Source organism: Lontra canadensis, unplaced genomic scaffold (assembly GCF_010015895.1).
Source record: "Lontra canadensis isolate GAN:19392208 unplaced genomic scaffold, GSC_riverotter_1.0 scaffold11, whole genome shotgun sequence".
In the NCBI taxonomy this organism is placed as follows: Eukaryota; Metazoa; Chordata; class Mammalia; order Carnivora; family Mustelidae; genus Lontra; species Lontra canadensis.
Window position 1 is genome coordinate 23,656,292 of NW_022631005.1, and position 14,393 is coordinate 23,670,684.

Sequence of the window (14,393 nt, forward strand, 5' to 3'; positions counted from 1 at the left end):
TTCTATATGGAAAAAATTCAGTGCAGCAAGAGGGCACATATATGAAAGAGAAGAACTCACCCGAGCCTCTTTTTTTGACACAGCTCTATTGAGATGTAATTTATATACCATACAATTCACCCATTTACCCAAGTCGGTGGTTTGGGGTGTGTTGCATTACTGATCTTTTTTGATTATGGTAAAAATACACATATAAAATTTGCCACTTTAACAATTTTTAGGCATACAATTCAATGGCATTAAATACATTTACAGTGTTGTGCAGCCATTACCACTATCTGCAAGACTCTCTTCACTGAGATACAGTCCATCTGACGATGGTTTATCACTGAAGAATCCCTGTTCTATATGAAGATGATTTCTAACACTTATTTTGTGAGTTTTGATGTAAAGTGGGAAAGTAAATTCGCATCAGTTTTGGCGAAGTTCCATCCCTGTGCTTCAAGGAGGGAATTTCCAGTGAGTTAAAGATAGCACATCTGAACACCAGTCTATTCACTGCTTCCCTCAAAGAGATCAGTTGGCCATCAGCAACATGTCTTGAGGCCTTGGTGGTTTTGAAGGTGTTTCCCCAGGAAGCAGGCTCTGAGCGGGAGACTAGCACACAGGATATGTATTCTATAATTAAGGCATAGGCTTGGGATCAACACCTGTTGGAGAGAAAGAAAAGATGCAAGATTGAGCAGAGAGAGAATCTGAGTTGCAGTATACCAACAATGTCCTCAGCGATCCCCCATAGAGCTATGGATCTAGCTTAACTAATCTAGACTTAGTTAACTAACTCTAAGTATTTACTTAGTTAACTAACCAAGTCTTAACTAACTTAGTTAACATAACTAAGCCTCTTCGGGGCTTAACTGAATTGAGGAGATGGGACTGAAATTTCATACCCCCCATGGGTCAGTTATTGGCTATAAGTTGTCTCTTGGGCAGGGAAATTTCTTTAGCCAAGTCAAGCACCCAAAGGGGCTAAAAGCTGAGAGCCATCTTCTAGCCGCATTCCCAGCAGGAAGAGGAATTTGTCCTTCAGCGCTAAGGGAAGATCTGGGAAGTACATCCTGGTATCCAGCACACTCCATCCCTTGCTCAGCTCAGATCCATTTCTTCACATTGCTCTGGGAGCAACTCTGACACTCCCCCAGGGGAAACTTAGTTAGATAAACTATAGCCCCAATCTGCAGCTGCTCTCAGGGCTGTAACTGAATTTTCCATCTCTACAACTGGTTCTGGGTTCCCCTTCCCCTTTGCTAGCATATCAGTTAGTCTCACTGGTTTTGCTGGTGGCATGACAGAGACCCTCACAAGCGAATGGTCACCATGCCTGTCCCAGGCCAAGGTGGCTGAACTTCTCCAGTTACCATAAAAGTTGAAAGGAAGTTCAGAGAGGTACTCAGGTAGATCACCTGAATGCCATATTCCTCCTTGCTCTCATTGTGTAGTAGCATTCCTACTTCTTCCTCATGATTAGGACCAGTTACCCCTGCCAAGATGATGACGACTCCTCTTACCTGCTGATCCATTGGCACAAGGAGCCTGAAGTGTGCAGATAGCAGCCACAGCTTGTAGTTCAGTAGGACTACTGCTTTGTCCCCCGACAGAAGTGTTCATGCTCCCCTTTAGGAGCTAGGATCTCTCAGCCATAAAGCCCAGAATTCTGGGGATAAGAAGTATGAATGTCTATGCTATGCTGTTGGGTCCATGCCAGCCTCCATCTTGGCCACCTTTATTCATGCCCCATTGGACCAACACTGGAGGAGGTGATGACAGAGGCTGGCTGATGTCATCTGACCAAGTTGCTTTGTCTGCTTGGTTGTTTAGTGCTTCTTCCACACTGAATGCCCTCTGTGAGCTTTATCATGAAAAACAAAGATCTCCTCCCTTATTTCCTACTCCCATATGTCTATCCACATGAATATATGCCAGACAACCTTGTTTCTGACCTTCCCATCTTTCTCCTTCTAGGCCCCTGAATAAGGCATTCACCACTGACGTAGGGTCTGAATGTATTCTAACCTTGAGGCCACTTGTGCTTCTATGTAAAGATGTACCCTAGAAGCCCATTCATTGGGAGAATTTTCCATCACCATTTCTCTCAAGGCCACCCTGAGGAGGACGTAGTGCAATCACCATGATATTCAGTTTAAACATTCCAAGTCAAGCTATGCACAAACCAAACTCAGAGTTTTTCCTTTTCTATCAGCTGGTCATAGTCAGAGAAGTCATAGTCTATATAGTCACAGAAGTGAGCTAAGGGGGTGGTGCCTGGGAAGCTCAGGGTAGCTCAGGAATTTAAGCATCTGCCGTTGGTCCAGATCTCAGGATCCTAGAATGGAGTCTGAGTCAGGCTCTCTGTTCAGCAAGGAGTCTGCTCAGCTGGGAGTCTGGTTCACCCTCTCCCTCTGTCCCTCCCACTCTGTCCTTCTGGACCTCCCCTCCCTGGTTTGTGCACTCCCTTTCTCTTTCTCTCTCTCTCTCCCTCTCAAACAAATAAATAAAGTCTTCAAAAAAAAAAAAAAAAAAAGGAGCTGGGGGAATGGCACTGGTGCAACCATGGTAAATGACTTGGGGCTCTGGATTCCCTTTCTCTGCAGTTTGCTTGTGCCCTCTCTGCTCCTATTCATGCTCAATCCTGGATGTAGCAATTTCATTTTACTATAGACTATTATTAGGCCTCCTCAACCTTAGAAGTCTGACTGAATTCAGTCCACTATGGGTACTTCTGGCCATATGGTCACTTGATGTACTGTCATGACTAAGAATAAAATCTCTATTAGACCCCACAAGTAATTTTTCAGAAGGTATATCATCCTCACTGCAGATGGCAATAACCAAGGCATTGCCTTGTTCTAGAAATCTAAGGGTCTATATTGTCATTTTCCTACTGGGTTTGCTCTAAACTCCACAAACATCTTTTTCTACCACTGATATCTCCAATACCATAGGGCCTACTTGGTTATATGGCCTAAACCTGTACCTGTTCTGAGCACCTGTCAAAGCTGGCAGCCTTCCATGTCATCTACTGTATGAACTAGTGCAGTACTCCTAGATACGGAATATGCTGCCTCCAGAACCAGAAGAAGCCTACCAAGAGTTGTATGGTGTGTTTTCTTCTTTGTGGTGGGAGGTATAGGATGCAATAATTTGTTCTTTACTTTTGAAGGGATATCCTGGCATGTCTCAGAGAAGGAACCTCTAAATATGTTACTGATATGGTGGGTACCTGAATCTTTATGGGGTTTATCTCCCACCCTCTGAAGTGTATGCATTTTACCAAAGTAAGACTTATGCAACCTAATTAGCATGATACTATTGATACTGTAGACCAAAGTAATATTCTATAGCATGTCCGGATAATTCAGACCATTTTATAACAGAGGGCAAGAGAATTAACATGGCCTTGGGGCAAAACCACAAGTGGATATTCTTGTCCTTTCAATACAAGCTGTTTCTGATCCTCTTTTCCAATAGGGATGAAAAAGAAAGCAATAGCCAGAGGAATGACTACCTCAAACTATGCTAATTTGTTCAACAAACAAGTTGCAGTTGGGGCCAGTAGTTGGTTAAGTTTACAGTGGTCCACTATTATCTTTCAGGATTGATCTGCTGTGTTCAGGTGCTGGGTCAGTCTATTAGTTGTGAGATGATTGGGACCACCATCTGCTATATTTTAAGACTGGTGCTAATACCTGCTATTATCCCCAGAATGCAATATTATTTCTTTTTCTCTCTTGTCAGTTCACAGGGTGGAAAGAGGCCATTTCAGGAGTTTCCATTTGAACTTTACTACATCTCTTACCCCACAGGCCAAGAATCCAATGTGGAGGTTGTGTCAACTACTAAGTACATCTACTCTAATTGTACATGGAGGGACTGGAGAAATAATAATCAGGTGGATCCATAGATTCAGGGAATTCACTGTGCGCCATACCCAATCCAGAACTCCACTTATTATTAGCTTTCATATACCCCCACTCTCAAAGAGGGTCTAGGATGATGCTCTAGGTCTCCAAGTATCAGTGTCAACTCTGGCTCTGTGTTCAACAGTCTTTGGAAAAGTTTGAGCATTCCACTTTTCCCAATGCAAAGTCATCAGAGTAAGTGGCCATTGTCCCTTTGGGGAAGGACTGAGGAATTCATTTCTGAACATACAGAGGTGTTTCAGGATCCTTCCTCCTGGAGGCCTCCTTCAGTGATAGGTTCTTGGTTCAAAAATTGACTCATGTCCAGAAATTGGGTAAGGGATTGTGTATTTTTATTGAAATGATGGCCCTGGTCATTCATCTGTGATTCCTTTAGAGTAGCACACTTATGGGCTGCACAATTCTTTTGCGCCTATAGACATTGAGCTCTAGTAACTATCTCTACAATGACCTGTGGGTCAGGTGGCCTCCTTGGATGCCGATTTGACCTTGCTGCTCATTACAATAATTTTCCCCACCTGGCTTCTGACAGTAAAGCATTGCTAAAAGCCTCTATTGTTCTGGATATTTTGATCCCTGATATCTGTGAACACAGTTCTGTAATGTTATCTCCTGTTGTCAGGTCTGGAACATAGAACACAAACACCACTGAGCTTCTTAATGAGGCACTGGCATTCTTTATTGCTCTGGGAAATGGTGTGTCCTCCTGGCCCTTCCATAGAACATAATCATTGTGGGGATTTTATACCCTTATGTAGTATATCCACTCTCATGTGTCCCCTTCTCTGAGCCTTTTAATTCCTTCTTCCACCATCTGCCACAGAAATTCTGTCATTTCTGCTTCAATTAGTGTAGACCATCACTTTTCCCAAGCTTCTAAGAGCCATCCTAGCCATGTGTTTGTACCATTTGCTAGGGGCCCTTCCAATATGTTAAATCCTATATCTCAGGAGAGTGCTCCCCTGTTGATAAACTCCCTTTTATCAAATGTATTTTCTGCCCTTCTCAGTCCTGCACCCTCAGCGTCCAGCACTCTCCTGGATCTTGTTGGTACAAGTAGGCTAGGTCCTGCACTTCCCTCCCTGGACCAGACCAGCATGTCCTCACCTGCGTTCTGCTGCGATTTAGCCCTAGTCATTGATTTAATGAACAGAAAAGGAAGGGAAGGAAGAAATGCATGTTGTCTTACAGTTTCCCTTCTGTCTCTGTGTCATCTTCAGGCAAATGTGAAGCATTACCCCAGAGGAGATGATTTGGGCCACCTGTGCAGGTTCAGAGGGCTCAGGTAATTCTCAGGATTCAAGATATTTGGATGCATCAATCTAGGTGTCCCAAGCCCATGTTTCAGGGCCCCATTTCTTCCCAACCAAGATCTTAGCCTTAAAATAGCAGACCAGCCTTAGCGGGGGATTTCAATACATTCTTAGAGCTTAATTACTCTTAAAATTAGATCCTGGGCCAGATCCTCACCATTCTCTCCTATTGAAGGAGATGAAAACCTCTTTGTATGCTACCAAGGAGGCCCTTTGAATTTCACACTTAGATTTTAACTACCATTTAATGACTCTCAGATTTTGGTTCTGTTTCCAGATTAAAGTTTAGTTACAGCTACCAAATTCCACTATCCTTAAAGTTACCATTTCCCCCTTATTTCTGAAAAGCCTAATACATTGCATGAGCCATCACACTTTCTTCCATCGGTGTATCAATCCAGTCCACCACGGGTAAGAGTTTCAGTGGTGTTACCACACTAAATTAGGGGCTATCTGTGCCCCATGTCCACCAGTGATGGGGGTTCTTATTACAGCAGCATGTAAACTGGACCCAAATTCTAGTGACTGCTTTCTTCCATGTCTTCTGGTGCCAGCTATCACAGGTCAGATTTCCCCCAGAAGCAGATTTGAGACATGTTAACATGCAGGGCATTTATTAGGGCTTACTCTTAAAACCGACACTTACAAAAAAGAGAGAAAGGAAGCAGGATTGGACAAAGGGAGAATTTGAGTTGTGATTCAGTCCTAAGTCATCCCACAGGGAGTTCTGAAGCTGGGACAACCCTTCAGAGTTGTCCCCCAGTTGGAACAAGGAATGGAGCCTCTACCCCCACACGGATCAGTCAGCCCCTTGAAGGAGAAATGACCTTGGGTGAGGCATTTTTCTTTATCATCATCATTTCATTTCAACAAGAGCTGATGAGGGCTGACAGCTGCAAGCCGCCTTCCGGTTGCACTCCCAGCAACTGGGAGGTGTGGGGGACAGAGAATAAGTCCTTCATTTCTGGAGGAAGATCTGTGCAGTGGACACCACAGCACCCACCACAGAGGAAATGGTGAAAAGTGGGAACATTATGAAATTACAGTCACCAATAGATAATGACATATGTTGGCTACTCACAAGGAAGGAGGTTTTGAAACAAAAGATGAGATAAAAATAATTTCTTCATGGATGGACCTCAAGGGCATTACACTAGGTGAAATAAGTGAGAAAAAGACAATACTGTATGATTTCTCTTATATGTGGAATTTTCTAAAAACAAAAACAAAACAAAAAAAAACCCCAAGTTCATAGCTACTGAGAACAGATCGCTGGTTGTCAGAGGCAGGGTGGGGTGAATTAGTTTAAATAAAATGAAAAAAAAATTAATCAAAATAAACAACAATAATTTCTTCATGATCATTTCAATGATTCCCAGTGGTTTGCCATACGTATATGTCATTGACATATTCAGCATTATCAGTTGCCTCAACCTGTATGGACATGTGAAGGATAAGATATCTGGAATTTTTTTAAAAGACTGAATCATGTGCTCAAAAATACAAATAATGATAATAATTTTTTTTGATTCATTGCCAGCATTTAATGGCTTTCCTCACTATGAGAAAGCAAAACCTACTATATGTATTATTTCATATATTTAAACACACACCTGAATGTGGCAATAAGACATAAATAAATACTTTCTAGAGCCAAATGGAAGCCAAGAATAGACTAGGAATCTGTTTGCCATTATCTCCTGGTTTGCAGCATCCCCTGTCCCACATTTAAGTGTGATAAGCTCATCCACTGAGCATCTGACAAACATCAGATGCGGTCTTCAGAGAGGACTCTCACCATAATTTCTGGATCTGTGTAAGACTAAGATATCCAGAAGCAAATATATGTGCTTTTTCCCAAACCTTCTAATTGAGATATGATTTCCTAATTTAATAAAATAGGAAAAAAATTAAAAATATTTTAAAAAGAAATAGGAAAAGATAAAAGAAGCCAAAAAAAAAAAAAACCAAAAAAACCTGTATAGCCCAGACTGATGATTCAGGTGGTTGATACAAACAGATTATGAATGTCTTAATGAAAGATTGCCAGTATCTTTCTCTGTCTTATTTCACTTTGTATGATACCCTCTAGGTCCATCCATGATGTCACAAATTTTACCCTGTTCTATTATCCTTATTGCCATTATCATGTACATTTGTCTACTTGTTTGTTGCATGTCTTCCTGATTGAAACAAGCTCACTGAGTTGTCTTTTCACCCCTGTATCCCCACTACCTAGAACAATGCCAGGCACAAAGCACACACCTACTAAACATTTGCTGAATAACTCAATGAATGATGTTTTGACGATTTATCCATAAGTTTCATATTTGTATTATGTGAAATAATATCCTGGAGAAGGAGTCCTAAGATAAAAGTCCATAGACCCAACACACTGGTGACTGGCAAAGTCATCTTCCACCTTTATTTCCCCAGTGCTTCTAGGGGTAATGACAGGAGGGCAGCCAGCAAAAGAAAAAAGGACCTGGAGCGGGCACAGCTGGGAATTTGTGTCAATCTTATTATGCTTTGTGCTGACTTCTTATTTCAATAACCTCCTCCCCAATACCTTGCTGACCCAACCTAAATCACCCCTTTGTATAATACAGTACATATCGGATGCCCATGTTCTGCTTTCCCTCTGCTCATATAGTTCCATTTATTATTTAAACTTACTTAGGCATTTTCAGCAATCTTTTCATGTTCCTCCACACATATTTTCTAAAAAGCCAGCTGTGCAATTCAGACCATCCCTGGAGATTATTGACCAGGTTGGATTTACATTTATGAGCACATAACTGAAGCTGACATGGCCTTTACCAGAATTGATAGCTCTTGGAACAATTTGCCTTCACAGCATTTTACAAACAAGGCAGGTTTTAATTAGTGTCACTAATAGCTAAGTATTCCGAGGTGAAATCATTAAGTGGCTGGACCAATAGGAGCAAGGGATGGAAGGTGAACTTGAAGTCTGTGCAAGTTTGAGGTGGTAGAAGTTTCCACCTGTCTTTGGGGTGATGTCAGGGAGCTGTTCACTTTGCTGAGATGACTCTGATCTCAGCACGGATCAGGAATTACTGATGGCAAACTTGGTTTCTGTAGGTGCGCTATCACTTTGAAACACCCTTCTCTCCTTAGTTTCTCCTCTCATTTAATTGTGGTTGCTCTATTTTATAAGCAAAGCAGTTGCCTGTGTGGAGAAGTGGTACACCATTCAGATTCATGGTTTACAGTTTGCTAAACGTAAGCCTGCCTAATCCTTTCATATCATTGGGTTACTTTCCCCAAGCAAATTTTCCCAGCTTTCATCATGAGAATGGGCTCACTGCCAAGAAACCACTCATCCCAGCTCAGTTCCACCTGGCCATTCCAGGATTGTCAACTCCTCCATCTTCAGCCATTAAAAGGGCTTTCAGACTGAATATTTGCACAGCCATTTCTGAGAGCCAAACACAAAATCTTTGTTCCAAAGAGTCACTAATCTCTATGCAGAATTCTGATCTGAATTATTATCAGGAAAAGAGAGAGGAAGAGAGCCTTTGATCACTGGGTCAGTTTCCTCTTAATATCATCTAATTAGATCAAAATCAACTTATTTAAAGTTTAAATAATAACCACAGTCAGATCAGACAATTTAGAGAAGATGATATACCTGTTAGAATTGGTGCTCTCTATAGGTGGCTATATTCAGAAGGTAGGTTAAGAAAGCCATCCTAAAATTCCTAAATGCCCCATAAATGCTACATTGATTAAAGTTTTAATAGTTGTTTTTTTTTTTTAATTCATGGTTATTTGCTGCCTAATTTCCTCCACAGGTCCAGAGAAGGGGACCTTCTTGGGTTTCAAAGGGAAAGGGATCTTTGTGACTGCGAAACCAAACAAGGGGTTTGATTCACACACTCCTCTGTCAATCACATCTGAAACTCTGAGCATGTGTAACTCTCAGAGCCACACAATAGCACCTTGCTATTCAATCACCGATTTTGTTCCGTCCTCAGGTAAACTGGAACAACAGTAAGCAAGCAATTGGCAGGGAGAGGTGTAGAGAAAGAGCGCCTCTTCCATTCAGGTACCTTGATTCACGGGATTTTAGGACCTAACGGCTGCGTTCACTGCATAGGCAAACACCCAGACATCAATTTTGATCCATTTGATCCACACCACTAAATCCATTTAAAGTGTTATGAAAACAAAGGTTCTTCTGTACATTTTCTACTTTTTATTTTCAGGAATCTGAGTGAATTCAGCATTCAAGATGTTGAACGTATACACCAGAGCAATGTGGTGGGTAGGCTTCCATTATGCTATGTTATTGATTTACTTGAGCCCAACAAGTCAAAAGTGGCAAGAGAGAAAAATGTATTTTCTGCGGCCCAAGGCCTCCCTTCCACATTTTCTGGCCCTTCCATTGCTTTCCAGAGCTGCCACAGCCAAAGGAGGGGGAGGGCAAGAGGAGGAGGCCCCTATTCCAGAGGGGATAACAATCAAAGTTAGATGGAGCTCTCACTACTCCCTTTCCTCCAATCTTCCGGAAGACACAGGCATCAAGTCCCTACAATCCACTCTCCAAAGATGGCACCTCCAGTTTAAATAAAGTAATCCTATGAGTGGGAACTTTGAGGAAAATGAGAAAATGCCTTGCTATATGGCTGACTGACAATATTAAAATAAAAGTTCCTTAGAGACAAGGGACTATTTTTTTTGTAACGAGTAGAGGGTGACACGTAACAAATGGTGATAAGAAACTACCTGGAACACAGCTTCCACTCATAGAAGTCTGTTTGGCTTGATGAGCAGTCACACTCCCAAGTTTCACTTTGCATTTCTGGGTTCATCAAACCCTCAGATTTCAATGTTGAAAGTCAAAGCGAAACCCCCCATGAAGAAAACCACACTGATTTTTACCTGCTTTAATGTCAGTGTTTTGAGAAACTAGCATTAAATCAGTCCATCTCACTCCACGCTCACCTTCTGGTCTCTATAAAAACCTCCAGTGAAGCATCAGCAGATTTGACTAGCCTCGAAAATGCTCGCCAGTGAGAGGGTTTTTAATTAAATCCAAAGCCTTCCTGTTGGTTTTTAAACGTTTTTGAAGATCCCTGCAAGAATGTCTCATTTCAGTTAAGTATTTAAGGATTGAGAGAGGAAAAACAAGGCACTTCTAAATTTCAACCGATTGTAGGTGCTTTGTGAAAGCCTGAATCCCCCAAAGCAAATATCAAAAGTAACTATGCAAATTTCTCCCCTAAAATACATACAATAACACTGTCAAACAAAAGGGAGAAAAAGAGAAACAGCACAACCAGTGAGGGCAGAGGGGAAGAAAGTGGAAGGATGTTGGAGGGAAAAGAGATCCAAAGATGGATTTTTTTTTCACCCATTTCTAGAACAGGGAGAATTGCACCTATTACTAGAATAGGTCTGATTGGTAATGCTCATCTGATCTGAAATGCTCAAATCAGGCCTACAGTCCAATTGGCCTGGGGCTGAATTTATTCAATTCCATTTACCTGCAGCCATCTTCATCATTTTGGACAGCATTTCTGGATACTTTTCTGTGAATCCCTCTGAAAGGATAGGACAGGGGCCAGTGTAGTTTCCATGAGGCCCCAGGGGAGCTGAAAGCCAAACTGAAGAACTAGGAAGGAAGCCAAGATCCTATTGCTGGGAATGTACAAATAGCAGAGGAGGAGTGGCCAAGTCAAGGACCTGTCACGGTCACAGAGCCAGAGCTGGTCAGGTGGGAACAGGTTGGGTTGGATGAAAGAAGAAGTCAGGGGTAGTAGAAGACTATCTAATAGGAACATTTGGAGGCTTCACATCCTCTCTTCTAAAAAGGAAATGATAACCTTGGGCTTTAGTTTGCTGTCTTCACTGATAAAATTCATAGGCCCAAATGGAAATTCCTCAGAGGTGAAGATGAGGAGAGTCAGGACCCACTTACCCCATACTGCATTGCCCACTTACTCTTCGGCCACTCCAACTGGTGGCAATTTCCTTGTGGGCGCTGGCTCCTATCTCTCTGTCCTTAAGACCTAATCCAGTGCCTAGTAGACATTTGGTAGACATTCAATAAAATGCTCAACACAACAACTAAGTGGGCAAAGGGTCATTGATAGACACTACTTGATACTTTCAAACCTCAGGGTGTTTTGGAGGCATTTGTTCCCAGGGTCATTTAAATATCACCAGTCTCTAGGAAGCTCCATGAGTGCTACCTTCCACTGTTTGTCTTCTCTAGAATGAAAACAGCTCTTTCTTTTCTGGGAACACACAAGGAACTACCTTATGGTCAGCCCATCTTCCCACCTTTTCGCCTTGTAACAGTCTCTCTTTGCCTCCAAAATATAGTATGTGTGTTTCCAAGCTGCAAAGAAACCGTTGAAAATTAAACCACAGAACAGCATTTTAATGAGAACATGATTACCTAACACCCCACTGTGGTTTCAGATGGCCTTGTGCCAACCTTCCGAAATGCTACCAGAAGTTCAGAGAGGAAAAAAAAAAAAAAGAAGAAGAAAAAGAAGAAGAAAGAAAGAGGGAAAAAAAAGTGATTAGCATCCCTTAGTGAAGGTAGCTTTCTTGGATGGCTTCCAGAAAGATCTCTCTAGAAGGACGTAGGTTATTGGTGTCTGCAGTTCAACAAAACTTTCTTCCTGTTTTGAAAAATTTGAGAGAAAAAAGGGGGGGCCACCCTTGAATTGGTACATGATGTCCTCAAATAGGTGTTTTTAGCAGTGAGCTCTGCTGGGAGCGTCTGTACCCAGCGCCGTCTAGCTCATCAACTTGCATTCTGCGTACCCACTGGCTGTTCTGTAGCCTAGGTTACAAGACCGCAGGTGTTGATGCTTTGGAGTGAAAGCTCCACTGGCCCCTCAGAACAAAGCCCCAGCGAGCACCGTCCCTCCCTAGTTAGCAACTTGCGCTGTGCATGCCTGGCACTGGGAAAAGAGAACAGGATAGAGGCTCTGGGGCTCACGCTGGGGTCATTTCTTAGGGAACATCCTTTCCTTGATCTCCAACTGGCCTAGCACTTCAGCATTTCGGGGCTGTGGTTTCATTTCCATGCTGGGTTTCCTGACTTAACCCCTGAACCGCCTTTTGCAGTTATCTTCCTACCGCTTCAACGACAACCAGATGGCCCTGTGAGCCCACAGGAGAAAGCAGATTACAGAGCTGGGAGGCACTGTAGTGGAATTCCTTCACTCCACAGACGGAGAAATCAAGGCCTGGTTGCAGTTTTGAAATTCACCCAAAATCACACTACTATTCATCATCCTGATTTCTGGGTCGTGGATATTATTGCCCTAATCATACTACCTCCAATTTCTTTCAGTAACGTGGTGATTTATTTATTAAAGATTTTATTCATTTGAGAGAGAGAGCGCGCGTGCGTATGCACCAGTGGGGGAAGGGAGGAGAAGGGCAGTGAGTATAGGAAGAGGGAGAAGCAGACTCCCTGCCAAGCAGGGAGCTTTACTGACTGATGTTGGGGCCTGAGCCCAAGACTCTGGGATCATGACCTGAGTTAAAGGCAGAGGCTTAACCAGCTGAGCCACCCAGATGCCCCATAACATGGTAATTTGAACAATCACTTGCACACAACCTGATGGGAACAAAGTAGGCATAATATGTGCTAGTGTCCTTCCTTGCAAAGTATTTAGCACTGCCCTAAACCCTGATAAGGATGAGTGGGAAAGTACCACAGACTCTTGTCCTTAAGTAGTTACTCTATCTTGAAGTAACAACATGTACACATTCGGCATCCAAACAGTCAAACTAACCCAAAACATGGTATAAGAAGATGCTTAATAGCATGAGTACGATGAAAAATGAAATGCTCTTCCCTCTTTACTCCCTTCACCTGGTTAAGTTACTTGGTTTATCTTAGTTTTGAGCTTGGCTCCTCCAGGATGCCTTCCTGGGTTTAGTTCAGGTTGGACTATAAGTGCCTGTGCACTTGTCTAGGTCCCTGTGAGCTCTATGAGGACAGGCTCCTGGCCAGCCTTAGGCACTGCTATGTTCCCAAGTCTAGTACCTGGAACATACTTGGTGCTCAGTAAATGTCTGGGAAAAGAAGGAGCTGCACACAGCAAACCACTCACTCAGTTTTAGAATCTGATTTTGAGAAGCATTTTCCTACACTACAATGATATATTTTGGACTTCTCTTTGGTAGATGGGCTTTTTTTTTTTTTACTCCTCCACTTTAAGTTTCAACTCTTTTCAACACCGGAAAAGAAGCTGAGTTTCACCTTGGGAAAATGCAAAATAGTCAGCTGTGGTGAAGAAAAAATGAATTGCAATTTCGATCACAGATTTCTTTGAAACACTGTGCTAAAGGGAGTTCTAGAAGGACCACTGACTCATTTCAGCCAGTGAGCCAGGATGAACATTTAGTGTGGTGACTCAGTGGCCAAGGAAATCACTTCTCTTTGGAGAGCTGTTGGTTCTGACTCTTCTTATCTGGAGGCCTTTACCAAACAAACAAGTATCATCTTTCACTTGGGGGCACCTGGTAGGCATTTACAAAAAAGAAAGGAGTTCTGAGAAAAAGAACTATAATTGTCAACAGCAGCGAGGGCTCAGTTTCTGCTCTCTTCGAGCTCACCCACAGAATTATCAAATCAAGGAGCAAAATGATTTGCCTGAAAAGGGGGTGTGAAGAAAGAACAATGAGGCATAAAGAACAATAGAATTGGAGATATAAAATGTGCTCCTCCCCCACATCCAAGGCAGAAGGTGTTACCTTTAGGTAAAACACAGCAGGTGTCTAATGTTGGCTCACACCATTCTCACAAGACATTATTTTGGAGGAGTAGCCAGGAAAATGAGAGGCCAAAAGAGAGGAGGCATACTCCTAGGGATGTCTACCTGTATTCAACTCCAACCTAGAGCAGACTTCATAGAAGAGTGTGACTTATCTCTAAATAGTCCTAGACTGGCTCATGATAGTTCTGCTCCTCCCCAGGGGAAGGTCACTTGGAGGTTATAGGTTTAGAGATCTCAGAAGTCCCGTGGACCAAGATGTCATTGCACACAGGCAGCAAAGCCCCACATAGAGGAGAGTATATCACATGATTGTCCTCACCATAGGAGCCATCCCTTTCTCTGGGCCCTTCCGAGAGTGGATTTGAACTTCCATGTGGCGTCTGAAACAA

At 42.6% G+C, this 14,393-nt stretch overlaps 1 long non-coding RNA gene across 1 annotated transcript; it reads right to left on the minus strand.

The window, feature by feature from the left end:
- Window positions 1-219: 219 nt before the first annotated feature.
- LOC116866891 lies at window positions 220-11,256 on the minus strand. The gene is made up of 3 exons (XR_004382506.1): window positions 11,178-11,256; window positions 1,509-1,654; window positions 220-650 (listed from the first exon to the last, which is right to left on the minus strand). It is a non-coding gene; the product is annotated as an uncharacterized LOC116866891 (long non-coding RNA).
- Between the last annotated feature and the right edge of the window lie 3,137 nt (window positions 11,257-14,393).